We start from the raw sequence: 14,717 nt of genomic DNA on the forward strand, positions 1-14,717 counted from the left end.
TCACCAAGTGGTTGCTGAGAATGATTCTCTCTAGTTTTTATAGGAAGATATTTCCTTTTCTACCATTGGCCCCAAAGGGCTTGAAATCTCCACTTGCAAATTCCACAAAAAGAGGGTTTCAAATCTGCTCTGTCTAAAGGAAGGTTCAACTCTGTGAGTTGAACACACGCAGCCCAAAGAAGTTACTGAGAATTCTTCTGTCTAGCGTTATATGCAGAAATCCCGTTTCCAAAGAAATCCCCAGAGAAGTCCAAATATCCACTTGCAGACTTTACAAACAGAGTGTTTCCAAACTGCTCTAAGCAAAGAAAGGGTAAACTCTGTGAGTGGAATGCACACATCACCAAATGGTTGCTGAGAATGATTCTCTCTAGTTTTTATACGAAGATATTTCCTTTTCAACCATTGGCCCCAAAGAGCTTGAAATCTCCACTTGAGAATTCCACAAAAACAGAGTTTCAAAACTGCTCTGTCTAAAGGAAGGTTCAACTCTGTGAGTTGCACACACACAGCCCAAAGAAGTTACTGAGAATTCATCTGTCTAGTTTTATATGCAGAAATCCCGTTTCCAACAATATCGCCAGAGAGGTCCAAATATCCACTTGCAGACTTTACAAACAGAGTGTTTCCAAACTGCTCTATGAAAAGAAAGGTTAAACTGTGTGAGTGGAATGCACACATCACCAAGTGGTTGCTGAGAATGATTTTCTCTAGTTTTTATAAGAAGATATTTCCTTTTCTTCCGTTGGCCCCAGAGCGCTTGAAATCTCCACTTGCAAATTCCACAAAAAGAGGGTTTCAAATCTGCTCTGTCTAAACGGAGGTTCAACTCTGTGAGTTGAACACATGCAGCCAAAAGAAGTTACTGAGAATTCTTCTGTCTAGCGTTATATACAGAAATCCAGTTTCCAATGAAATCCCGAGAGAGGTCCAAATATCCACTTGCAGACTTTACAAACAGAGTGTTTCCAAACTGCTCTATGAAAAGAAAGGTTAAACTCTGTGAGTGGAACGCACACATCAGCAAGTGGTTGCTGAGAATGATTCTCTGCAGTTTTTATAGGAAGATATTTCCTTTTCTACCGTTGGCCCCAAAGCCCTAGAAATCTCCACTTGCAAATTCCAGAAAAAGAGGGTTTCAAATCTGCTCTGTCTAAAGGAAGGTTCAAGTCTGTGAGTTGAACACACGCAGCCCAAAGAAGTTACTGTGAATTCTTCTGTCTAGCGTTATATGCAGAAATCCCGTTTCCAATGAAATCCCCAGAGAGGTCCAAATATCCACTTGCAGACTGTACAAACAGAGTGTTTCCAAACTGCTCTATGAAAAGACAGGTTAATCTCTGTGAGTGGAACGCACACATCACCAAGTGGTTGCTGAGAATGATTCTCTCTAGTTTTTGTAGGAAGATATTTCCTTTTCTACATTTGGCCCCAAAGCGCTTGAAATCTCCACTTGCAAATTCCACAAAAAGACGGTTTCAAAACTGCTCTGTCTATAGGAAGGTTCAAGTCTGTGAGTTGCACACACACAGCAGAAAGAAGTTACTGACAATTCTTCTGTATAGCGTTATATGCAGAAATCCCGTTCCGAACGAAATCCCCAGAGAGGTCCAAATATCCACTTGCAGACTTTACATACAGAGTGTTTCCAAACTGCACTATGAAAAGAAAGGTTAAACTCTGTGAGTGGAATGCACACATCACCAAGTGGTTGCTGAGAATGATTCTCTCTACTTTTTATAAGAAGATATTTCCTTTTCTATCATTGGCCCCAAAGCACTTGAAATCTCCACTTGCAAATTCCACAAAAAGAGGGTTTCAAATCTGCTCTGTCTAAACGAAGGTTCAACTAAGTGAGTTGAACACACGCAGCCCACAGAAGTTACTGAGAATTCTTCTGTCAGCGTTATATGCAGAAATGCCGTTTCCAACGAAATCCTCAAAGAGGTCCAAATATCCACTTGCAGACTTTACAAACAGAGTGTTTCCAAACTGCTCTATGAAAAGAAATGGTAAACTCTGTGAGTGGAACGCACACATCACCAAGTGGTTGCTGAGAATGATTCTCTCTAGTTTTTGTACGAAGATATTTCCTTTTCTACCATTGGCCCCAAAGCGCTTGAAATCTCCACTTGCAAATTCCACAAAAAGAGGGTTTCAAATCTGCTCTGTCTACAGGAAGGTTCAACTCTGTGTGTGGAACACACGCAGCCCAAAGAAGTTACTGAGAATTCTTCTGTCTAGCGTTATATGCAGAAATCCCGTTTCCAACGAAATCCCCAGAGAGGTCGAAATATCCACTTGCAGACTTTACAAACAGAGTGTTTCCAAACTGCTCTATGAAAAGAAAGGTTAAACTGTGTGAGTGGAACGCACACATCACCAATTGGTTGCTGAGAATGATTCTCTCTACTTTTTATACGAAGATATTTCCTTTTCTATCGTTGGCCCCAAAGCGCTTGAAATCTCCACTTGCAAATTCCACAAAAAGAGGGTTTCAAATCTGCTCTGTCTAAAGGAAGGTTCAACTCAGTGAGTTGAACACACGCAGCCCACAGAAGTTACTGAGAATTCTTCTGTCTAGGGTTATATGCCGAAATGCCGTTTCCAACGAAATCCCCAGAGAGGTCCAAATATCCACTTGCAGACTTTACAAACAGAGTGTTTCCAAACTGCTCTATGAAAAGAAAGGTTAAACTCTGTGAGTGGAACGCACACATCACCAAGTGGTTTCTGGGAATGATTCTCTCTAGTTTTTATAGGAAGATGTTTCCTTTTCTACCGTTGGCCCCAAAGCACTTGAAATCTCCACTTGCGAATTCCACAAAAACAGAGGTTCAAAACTGCTCTGTCTAAAGGAAGGTTCAACTCTGTGAGTTGCACACACACAGCCCAAAGAAGTTACTGAGAATTCATCTGTCTAGCGTTATATGCAGAAATCCCGTTTCCAACAATATCCCCAGAGAGGTCCAAATATCCACTTGCAGACTTTACAAACAGAGTGTTTCCAAACTGCTCTATGAAAAGAAAGGTTAAACTCTGTGAGTGGAACGCACACATCAGCAGGTGGTTGCTGAGAATGATTCTCTCCAGTTTTTATAGGAAGATATTTCCTTTTCTACCGTTGGCCCCAAAGCGCTTGAAATCTCCACTTGCAAATTCCACAAAAAGATTGTTTCAAATCTGCTCTGTCTAAAGTAAGGTTCAACTCTGTGAGTGGAACACACGCAGCCCAAAGAAGTTACTGAGAATTCTTCTGTCTAGCGTTATAGGCAGAAATCCCGTTTCCAACGAAATCCCCAGAGAGGTCCAAATATCCACTTGCAGACTTTACAAACAGAGTGTTTCCAAACTGCTCTATGAAAAGAAAGGTTAAACTCTATGAGTGGAACGCACACATCACCAAGTGGTTGCTGAGAATGATTCTCTCTAGTTTTTGAAGGAAGATATTTCCTTTTATACAGTTGGCCCCAAAGCGCTTGAAATCTCCTCTTGCAAATTCCACAAAAAGACGGTTTCAAAACTGCTCTGTCTAAAGAAAGGTTCAACTCTGTGAGTTGCACACACACAGCCGAAAGAAGTTACTGAGAATTCTTCTGTATAGCGTTATATGCAGATATCCCGTTCCCAACGAAATCCCCAGAGAGGTCCAAATATCCACTTGCAGACTTTTCAAACAGAGTGTTTCCAAACTGCTCTATGAAAAGAAAGGGTAAACTCTCTGAGTGGAACGCACACATCACCAAGTGGTTGCTGAGAATGATTCTCTCTAGTTTTTATACGAAGATATTTCCTTTTCTACCGTTGGACCCAAAGCGCTTGTAATCTCCACTTGCAAATTCCACAAAAAGACGGTTTCAAATCTGCTCTGTCTAAAGGAAGGTTCAACTCTGTGAGTTCAACACACGCAGCCCAAAGAAATTACTGAGAATTCTTCTGTCTAGGGTTATATGCAGAAATCCCGTTTCCAACGAAATCCCCAGAGAGGTCCAAATATCCACTGGCAGGCTTTACAAACAGAGTGTTTCCAAACTGCTCTATGAAAGGAAAGGGTAAACTCTGTGAGTGGAACGCACACATCACCTAGTGGTTGCTGAGAATGATTCTCTCTACTTTTTATAGGAAGATATTTCCTTTTCTACACTTGGCCACAAGGCGCTTGAATCTCCACTTGCAAATACCACAAAAAGAGGGTTTCAAATCTGCTCTGTCTAAAGGAAGGTTCAACTCTGTGAGTTGAACACACGCAGCCCACAGAAGTTACTGAGAATTCTTCTGTCTAGCGTTATATACAGAAATCCCATTTCCAAAGAAATCCCCAGAGAGGTCCAAATATCCACTTGCAGACTTTACAAACAGAGTGTTTCCAAACTGCTCTATGAAAAGAAAGGGTAAACACTGTGAGTGGAACGCACACATCACCAAGTGGTTGCTGAGAATGATTCCCTCTAGTTTTTATACGAAGATATTTCCTTTTCTACCATTGGCCCCAAAGCGCTTGAAATCTCCACTTGTGAATTCCACAAAAACAGAGGTTCAAAACTGCTCTGTCTAAAGGAAGGTTCAACTCTGTGTGTTGCACACAAACAGCCCAAAGAAGTTACTGAGAATTCTTCTGTCTAGCATTATATGCAGAAATCTCGTTTCCAACGATATCCCAAGATACGTCCAAATATCCAATTGCAGACTTTACCAACAGAGTGTTTCCAAACTGCTCTATGAAAAGAAAGGTTAAACTCTCTCAGTGGAATGCACACATCACCAAGTGGTTGCTGAGAATGATTCTCTCTATTTTTTATAAGAAGATATTTCCTTTTCTTCCCTTGGCCCCAAAGCGCTTGAAATCTCCACTTGCAAATTCAACAAAATGAGGGTTTCAAATCTGCTCTGTCTAAACGGAGGTTCAACTCTGTGAGTTTAACACACGCAGCCCAAAGAAGTTACTGAGAATTCATCTGTCTAGCGTTATATGCAGAAATCCCGTTTCCAATAAAATCCCGAGAGAGGTCAAAATATCCACTTGCAGACTTTACAAACAGAGTGTTTCCAAACTGCTCTATGAAAAGAAAGGTTAAACTCTGTGAATGGAACGCACACATCACCAAGTGGTTGCTGACAATGATTCTCTCCAGTTTTTAAAGGAAGATATTTCCTTTTCTACCGTTGGACCCAAAGCGCTTGAAATCTCCACTTGCAAATTCCACAAAAGGAGGGTTTCAAATCTGCTCTGTCTAAAGGAAGGTTCAACTCTCTGAGTTGAACACACGCAGCCCGAAGAAGTTACTGAGAATTTTTCTGTCTAGCGTTATATGCAGAAATCCCGTTTCCAACGAAATCCCCAGAGAGTTCCAAATATCCACTTGCAGACTTTGCAAACAGAGTGTTTCCAAACTGCACTATGAAAAGAAAGGTTAAACTCTGTGAGTGGAATGCACACATCACCAATTGGTTGCTGAGAATGATTCTCTCTAGTTTTTATAGGAAGATATTTCCTTTTCTACAGTTGGCCCCAAAGCGCTTGAAATCTCCACTTGCAAATTCCACAAAAAGACGGTTTCAAATATGCTCTGTCTAAAGGAAGGTTCAACTCAGTGAGTTGAACACACGCAGCCCACAGAAGTTACTGAGAATTCTTCTGTCTAGCGTTATATGCAGAAATGCCGTTTCCAACGAAATCCTCAAAGAGGTCCAAATATCCACTTGCAGACTTTACAAACAGAGTGTTTCCAAACTGCTCTATGAAAACAAACGGTAAACTCTGTGAGTGGAACGCACACATCACCAAGTGGTTGCTGAGAATGATTCTCTCCAGTTTTTATACGAGGATATTTCCTTTTCTACCATTGGCCCCAAAGCGCTTGAAATCTCCACTTGCAAATTCCACAAAAAGAGGGTTTCAAATCTGCTCTGTCTAAAGGAAGGTTCAATTCTGTGAGTTGAACACACGCAGATCACAGAAGTTACTGAGCATTCTTCTGTCTAGCGTTATATGCAGAAATCCCGTTTCCAACGAAATCCCCAGAGAGGTCCAAATATCCACTTGCAGACATTACAAACAGAGTGTTTCCAAACTACTCTACGAAAAGAAACGGTAAACTCTGTGAGTGGAACGCACACATCACCAAGTGGTTTCTGAGAATGATTCCCTCTAGTTTTTATACGAAGATATTTCCTTTTCTACCGATGGCCCCAAAGCGCTTGAAATCTCCACTTGCGAATTCCACAAAAACAGAGGTTCAAAACTGCTCTGTCTAAAGGAAGGTTCAACTCTGTGAGTTGCACACACACAGCCCAAAGAAGTTACTGAGAATTCATGTGTCTAGCGTTATATGCAGAAATCCCGTTTCCAACAATATCGCCAGAGAGGTCCAAATATCCACTTGCCGACTTTACAAACAGAGTGTTTCCAAACTGCTCTATGAAAAGAAAGGGTAAACCCTGTGAGTGGAACGCACACATCACCAAGTGGTTGCTGAGAATGATTTTCTCTAGTTTTTATAAGAAGATATTTCCTTTCTTCCGTTGGCCCCAAATCGCTTGAAATCTCCACTTGCAAATTCCACAAAAGGAGGGTTTCAAATCTGCTCTGTCTAAACGGAGGTTCAACTCTGTGAGTTGAACACACGCAGCCCAAAGAAGTTACTGAGAATTCTTCTGTCTAGCGTTATATACAGAAATCCAGTTTCCAATGGAATCCCGGGAGAGGTCCAAATATCCACTTGCAGACTTTACAAACAGAGTGTTTCCAAACTGCTCTATGAAAAGAAAGGTTAAACTCTGTGAGTGGAACGCACACATCACCAAGTGGTTGCTGAGAATGATTCTCTGCGGTTTTTATAGGAAGATATTTCCTTTTCTACCGTTGGCCCCAAAGCGCTAGAAATCTCCACTTGCAAATTCCAGAAAAAGAGGGTTTCAAATCTGCTCTGTCTAAAGGAACGTTCAACTCTGTGAGTTGAACACACGCAGCCCAAAGAAGTTACTGAGAATTCTTCTGTCTAGCGTTATATGCAGAAATCCCGTTTCCAAAGAAATCCCCAGAGAGGTCGAAATATCCACTTGCAGATTTTACAAACAGAGTGTTTCCAAACTGCTCTATGAAAAGAAAGGTTAAACTCTGTGAGTGGAACGCACACATCACCAAGTGGTTGCTGACAATGATTCTCTCCAGTTTTTAAAGGAAGATATTTCCTTTTCTACCATTGGACCCAAAGTGCTTGAAATCTCCACTTGCAAATTCCACAAAAGGAGGGTTTCAAATCTGCTGTGTCTAAAGGAAGGTTCAACTCTGTGAGATGAACACATGCAGCCCACAGAAGTTACTGAGAATTCTTCTGTCTAGCGTTATATGCAGAAATCCCGTTTCCAACGAAATCCCCAGGGAGGTCCAAATTTCCACTTGCAGACTTTACAAACTGAGTGTTTCCAAACTGCTCTATGAAAAGAAAGGTTAAACTCTGTGATTGGAACGCACACATCACCAAGTGGTTGCTGAGAATGATTCTCTGTAGTTTTTATACGAAGATACTTCCTTTTCAACCGTTGGCCCCAAAGCGCTTGAAATCTCCACTTGCAAATTCCACAAAAAGAGGGTTTCAAATCTGCTCTGTCTAAAGGAAGGTTCAACTCTGTGAGTTGAACACACGCAGCCTGAAGAAGTTACTGAGAATTCTTCTGTCTAGCGTTATATGCAGAAATCCCATTTCCAACGAAATCCACAGAGAGGTCCAAATATCCACTTGCAGACTTTACAAACAGAGTGTTTCCAAACTGCTCTATGAAAAGAAAAGGTAAACTCTCTGAGTGGAATGCACACATCACCAAGTGTTTGCTGAGAATGATTCTCTCTAGTTTTTATACGACGATATTTCCTTTTCTACAGTTGGCCACAAAGCGAGTGAAATCTCCACCTCCAAATTCCACAAAAAGAGGGTTTCAAATCTGCTCTGTCTAAAGGAAAGTTCAACTCAGTGAGTTGCACACATGCAGCCCAAAGAACTTACTGAGAATTCTTCTGTCTAGCGTTATACGCAGAAATCCCTTTTCCAAAGAAATCCCCAGAGAGGTCAAAATATCCTCTTACAGACTTTACAAACAGAGTGTTTCCAAACTGCTCTATGAAAAGAAAGGTTAACCTCTGTGAGTGGAATGCACACATCACCAAGTGGTTGCTGAGTATGATTCTCTCTAGTTTTTATAGGAAGATATTTCCTTTTCTACCATTGGCCCCAAAGCGCTTGAAATCTCCACTTGCAAATTCCACGAAAAGAGGGTTTCAAATTTGCTCTCTCTAAAGGAAGGTTCAACTCTGTGAGTTGAACACACGCAGCCCAAAGAAGTTACTGAGAATTCTTCTGTCTAGGGTTATATGCAGATATCCCGTTTCCGATGAAATCCCAAGTGAGGTCCAAATATCCACTTGCGGAATTTACAGAGTGTTTCCAAACTGCTCTATGAAAAGAAAGGTTAAACTCTGTGAGTGGAACGCACACATCACCAAGTGGTTGCTGAGAATGATTCTCCCTAGTTTTTATACGAAGATATTTCCTTTTCTACCGTTGTCCCTAAAGCGATTGAAATCTCCACTTGCACAGTCCACAAAAAGAGGGTTTCAAATCTGCTCTGTCTAAAGGAAGGTTCAACTCTGTGAGTTGAACACAAGCAGCCCAGAGAAGTTACTGAGAATTCTTCTCTCTAGCGTTACATGCAGAAATCCCGTTTCCAACGAAATCCCCAGGTAGGTCCAAATTGCCACTTGCAGACTTTACCAACAGAGTGTTTCCAAACTGCTCTATGAAAAGAAAGGGGAAACTCTCTGAGTGGAATGCACACATCACCTAGTGGTTGCTGAGAATGATTGTCTCTAGTTTTTATAGGAAGATATTTCCTTTTCTACAGTTGGCCGCAAAGCGAGTGAAATCTCCACTTCCAAATTCCACAAAAAGAGGGTTTCAAATCTACTCTGTCTAAATTAAGGTTCAACTCAGTGACTTGCACACATGCAACCCAAAGAAGTTACTGAGAATTCTTCTGTCTAGCGTTATATGCAGAAATCCCGTTTCCAACGAAATCCCCATAGAGGTCCAAATATCCACTTGCAGACTTTACAAACAGAGTATTTCCAAACTGCTCTATGAAAAGAAATGGTAAGCTCTGTGAGTGGAATGCACACATCACCAAGTGGTTGCTGAGAATGATTCTCTCTAGTTTTTATATGAAGATATTTCCTTTTCTACCGTTGGCCCCAAAGCGCTAGAAATCTCCACTTGCAAATTCCACCAAAAGAGGGTTTCAAATCTGCTCTGTCTAAACGAAGGTTCAACTCTGTGAGTTGAACACACGCACCCCACAGAAGTTACTGAGAATTCTTCTGTCTAGCGTTATATGCAGAAATCCCGTTTCCAACGAAATCCCCAGGGAGGTCAAAATTTCCACTTGCAGACTTTACAAACTGAGTGTTTCCAAACTGCTCTATGAAAAGAAAGGTTAAACTCTGTGATTGGATTGCACACTTCACAAAGCGGTTGCTGAGAATGATTCTCTGTAGTTTTTATATGAAGATACTTCCTTTTCTACCGTTGGCCCCAAAGCGCTTGAAATCTCCACTTGCAAATTCCACAAAAACAGAGGTTCAATTCTGCTCTGTGTAAAGGAAGGTTCAACTCTGTGAGTTGCACTCACGCAGCCCAGAGCAGTTACAGAGAATTTATCTGTCTAGCGTTATATGCAGAAATCCCGTTTCCAACAAAATCCCCAGAGAGGTCCAAATATCCACTTGGAGACTTACAAACAGAGTGTTTCCAAACTGCTCTATGAAAAGAAAGGTTAAACTCTGTGAGTGGAACGCACACATCACCATGTGGTTGCTGAGAATGATTCTCTCTAATTTTTATATGAAGCTATTTCCTTTTCTTCCGTTGGCCCCATAGCGCTTGAAATCTCAACTTGCAAATTCCACAAAAGGAGGGTTTCAAATCTGCTCTGTCTAAAGGAAGGTTCAACTCTGTGAGTTGAACACACGCAGCCCGAAGAAGGTACTGAGAATTCTTCTGTCTAGCGTTATATGCAGAAATCCCGTTTCCAACGAAATCCACAGAGAGGTCCAAATATCCACTTGCAGACTTTACAAACAGAGTGTTTCCAAACTGCTCTATGAAAAGAAAGGGTAAACTCTCTGAGCGGAATGCACACATCACCAAGTGGTTCCTGAGAATGATTCTCTCTAGTTTTTATACCAAGATATTTCTTTTTCTATCGTTGGCCGCAATGCGAGTGAAATCTCCACTTCCAAATTCCACAAAAAGAGGGTTTCATATCTGCTCTGTCTAAAGGAAGGTTCAACTCAGTGAGTTGCACACACCCAGCCCAAAGAAGTTACAGAGAATTCATCTGTCTAGCGTTATATTCAGAAATACCTTTTCCAACGAAATCCCCAGAGAGGTCCAAATATCCACTTGCAGACTTTACAAACAGAGTGTTTCCAAACTGCTCTATGAAAAGAAAGGTTAAACTCTGTGAGTGGAACGCACACATCACCAAGTGGTTGCTGACAATGACTCTCTCTTGTTTATATAAGAAGATATTTCCTTTTCTTCCGTTGGCCGCGAAGCGCTTGAAATCTCCACTTGCAAATTCCACAAAAAGAGGGTTTCATATCTGCTCTGTCTAAAGGAAGGTTCAACTCTGTGAGTTGAACACACGCAGCCCAAAGAAGTTACTGAGAATTCTTCTGTCTAGGGTTACATGCAGAAATCCCGTTTCCGACGAAATCCCAAGAGAGGTCCAAATATCCACTTGCGGACTTTACGGAGTGTTTCCAAACTGCTCTATGAAAAGAAAGGTTAAACTCTGTGAGTGGAACGCACACATCACCAAGTGGTTGCTGAGAATGATTCTCCCTAGTTTTTATAGGAAGATATTTGCTTTTCTACCGTTGTCCCTAAAGCGATTGAAATCTCCACTTGCAAATTCCACAAAAAGAGGGTTTCAAATCTGCTCTGTCTAAAGGAAGGTTCAACTCTGTGAGTTGAACACACGCAGCCCAAAGAAGTTACTGAGAATTCTTCTGTCTAGCGTTATATGCAGAAATCCCGTTTCCAACGAAATCCGAAGGGTGGTCCTAATTGCCACTTGCAGACTTTACCAACAGAGTGTTTCCAAACTGCTCTATGAAAAGAAAGGGTAAACTCTCTGAGTGGAATGCACACATCACCAAGTGGTTGCTGAGAATGATTCTCTCCAGTTTTTATACGAAGATATTTCTTCTTCTACTGTTGGCCCCAAAGAGCTTGAAATCTCCACTTGCAAATTCCACAAAAAGAGGGTTTCACATCTGCTCTGTCTAAAGGAAGGTTCAACTCTGTCAGTTGAACACACGCAGCGCGAAGAAGTTACTGAGAATTCTTCTGTCTACCGCTATATGCAGAAATCCCGTTTCAAAGGAAATCCCCAGAGAGGTCCAAATATCCACTTGCAGAGTTTACAAACAGAGTGTGTCCAAACTGCTCTATGAAAAGAAAGTGTAAACCCTCTGAGTTGAATGTACCCATCACCAAGTGGTTGCTGAGAATGATTCCCTCTAGTTTTTATACGAAGATATTTCCTTTTCTAACGTTGGCCCCAAAGTGCTTGAAATCTCCACTTGCAAATTCCACAAAAAGAGGGTTTGAAATCCGCTCTGTCTAAAGGAAGGTTCAACTCTGTGAGTTGCACACATGCAGCCCAAAGAAGTTACTGAGAATTCTTCTGTCTAGCGTTATATGCAGAAATCCCGTTTCCAACGAAATCCCCAGAGACGTCCAAATATCCACTTGCAGACTTTACAAACAGAGAGTGTCCAAACTGCTCTATGAAAAGAAAGAGTAAACTCTCTGAGTTGAATGTACACACCACCAAGTGGTTGCTGAGAATGATTCTCTCTAGTTTTTATGCGAAGATATTTCCTTTTCTACCGTTGGCCCCTAAGCGCTTGAAATCTCCACTTGCAAATTCCACAAAAAGAGGGTTTCAAATCTGCTCTGTCTAAAGGAAGCTTTAACTCTGTGAGTTTCACACACAGAGCCCAAAGAAGTTACTGAGAATTCTTCTGTCTAGCGTTATATGCAGAAATCCCGTTTCCAACGAAATCCCCAGAGAGGTCCAAATATCCACTTGCAGACTTTACAAACAGAGTGTTTCCAAACTGCTCTATGAAAAGAAAGGTTAAACTATGTGAGTGGAACGCACACATCACCAAGTGGTTGCTAAGAATGATTCTCTCCAGTTTTTATAGGAAGATATTTCCTCTTCTACTGTTGGCCACAAAGAGCTTGAAATCTCCACTTGCAAATTCCACAAAAAGAGGGTTTCAAATCTGCTCTGTCTAAAGGAAGGTTCAACTCTGTGAGTTGAACACACGCAGCGTGAAGAAGTTACTGAGAATTCTTCTGTCTACCGCTATATGCAGAAATCACGTTTCCAACGAAATCCCCAGAGAGGTCCAAATATCCACTTGCAGAGTTTACAAACAGAGGGTTTCCAAACTGCTCTATGAAAAGAAAGGTTAAACTCGGTGAATGGAACGCACACATCACCAAGTGGTTGCTGAGAGTGATTCTCCCTAGTTTTTATACGAAGATATTTCCTTTTCTACCGTTGGCCCGAAAGCGCTCGAATTCTCCACTTGCAAATTCCACAAAAACAGGGTTTCAAATCTGCTCTGTCTAAAGGAAGGTTCAACTCTGTGAGTTTAACACACGCAGCCCACAGAAGGTACTGAGAATTCTTCGGTCTAGCATTATATGCAGAAATCCCGTTTCCAACGAAATCCCCATAGAGGTCCAAATATCCACTTGCAGACTTTACAAACAGAGTGTTTCCAAACTGCTCTATGAAAAGCAAGGGTAAACTCTGTGAGTGGAACGCACACATCACCAAGTGGTTGCTGAGAATGATTCTCTCCAGTTTTTATAGGAAGATATTTCCTTTTATACCGTTTTACACAAAGCGCTTGAAATCTCCACTTGCAAATTCCACAAAAAGAGGGTTTCAAATATGCTCTGTCTAAAGGAAGGTTGAACTCTATGAGTTGAACACACACAGCTGACAGAAGTTACTGAGAATTCTTCTGTCTAGGGTTATATGCAGAAATCCCGTTTCCAATGAAATCCCCAGAGAGGTCCAAATATCCACTTGTAGACTTTGCAAACAGAGTGTTTGCAAACTGCTCTATGAAAAGAAAGGGTAGACTCTGTGAGTGGAACGCACACATCACCAAGTGGTTGCTGAGAATGATTCTCTCTAGTTTTTATACGAAGATATTTCCTTTTCTACCGTTGGCCCCAAAGCGCTTGAAATCTCCACTTGCAAATTCCACAAAAAGAGGGTTTCAAATCTGCTCTGTCTAAACGAAGGTTCAACTCTGTGAGTTGAACACACGCAGCCCAAAGAAGTTACTGAGAATTCTTCTGTCTAGCGTTGTATGCAGAAATCCCGTTTCTAACGATATACCCAGAGAGGTCCAAATATCCACTTGCAGACTTTTCAAACAGAGTGTTTCCAAACTGCTCTATGAAAAGAAAGGTTAAGCTCTGTGAGTGGAATGCACACATCACCAGGTGGTTGCTGAGAATGATTCTCTCTAGTTTTTATAGGAAAATATTTCCTTTTCTACTGTTGGCCCCAAAGCGCTTGAAATCTCCACTTGCAAATTCCACCATAAGAGGGTTTCAAATCTGCTCTGTCTAAAGGAAGGTTCAACTCTGTGAGTTGAACACACGCAGCCCAAAGAAGTTACTGAGAATTCTTCTGTCTAGGGTTATATGCTGAAATCCCGTTTCCAACGAAATCCCCAGAGTGGTCCAAATATCCACTAGCAGACTTTACAAACAGAGTGTTTCCAAACTGCTCTATGAAAAGAAAGGTTAAACTCTGTGAATGGAACGCACACATCACCAAGTGGTTGCTGAGAGTGATTCTCCCTAGTTTTTATACGAAGATATTTCCTTTTCTACCGTTGGCCCGAAAGCGCTTGAAATCTCCACTTGCAAATGCCACAAAAAGAGGGTTTCAAATCTGCTCTGTCTAAAGGAAGGTTCAACTCTGTGAGTTGAACACATGCAGCCCAAAGAAGTTACTGAGAATTCTTCTGTCTAGGGTTATATGCAGAAATCCCGTTTCCAACGAAATCCCCAGAGAGGTCCAAATATCCACTTGCAGACTTTACAAACAGAGTGTGTCCAAACTGCTCTATGAAAAGAAAGGGTAAACTCTCTGAGTTGAATGTACACATCACCAAGTGGTTGCTGAGAATGATTCTCTCTAGTTTTTATAAGAAGATATTTCCTTTTCTTCCGTTGGCCCCAAAGCGCTTGAAATCTCCACTTGCAAATTCCACAAAAAGAGGGTTTCAAAACTGCTCTGTCTAAACGGAGGTTCAACTCTTTGAGTTGAATACACGCAGCCCAAAGAAGTTACTGACAATTCATCTGTCTAGCGTTATATGCAGAAATCCCGTTTCCAATGAAATCCTGAGAGAGGTCAAAATATCCACTTGCAGACTTTACAAACAGAGGGTTTCCAAACTGCTCTATGAAAAGAAAGGTTAAACTCTGTGTGTGGAACACACATATCACAAAGTGGTTGCTGAGAATGATACTCTCCAGTTTTTATAGGAAGATATTTCCTTTTCTACCGTTGGACCCGAAGCGCTTGAAATCTCCACTTGCAAATTCCACAAA

The sequence above is a fragment of the Gorilla gorilla genome, chromosome 9 (assembly GCF_029281585.2).
Source record: "Gorilla gorilla gorilla isolate KB3781 chromosome 9, NHGRI_mGorGor1-v2.1_pri, whole genome shotgun sequence".
Lineage (NCBI taxonomy): Eukaryota > Metazoa > Chordata > Mammalia > Primates > Hominidae > Gorilla > Gorilla gorilla.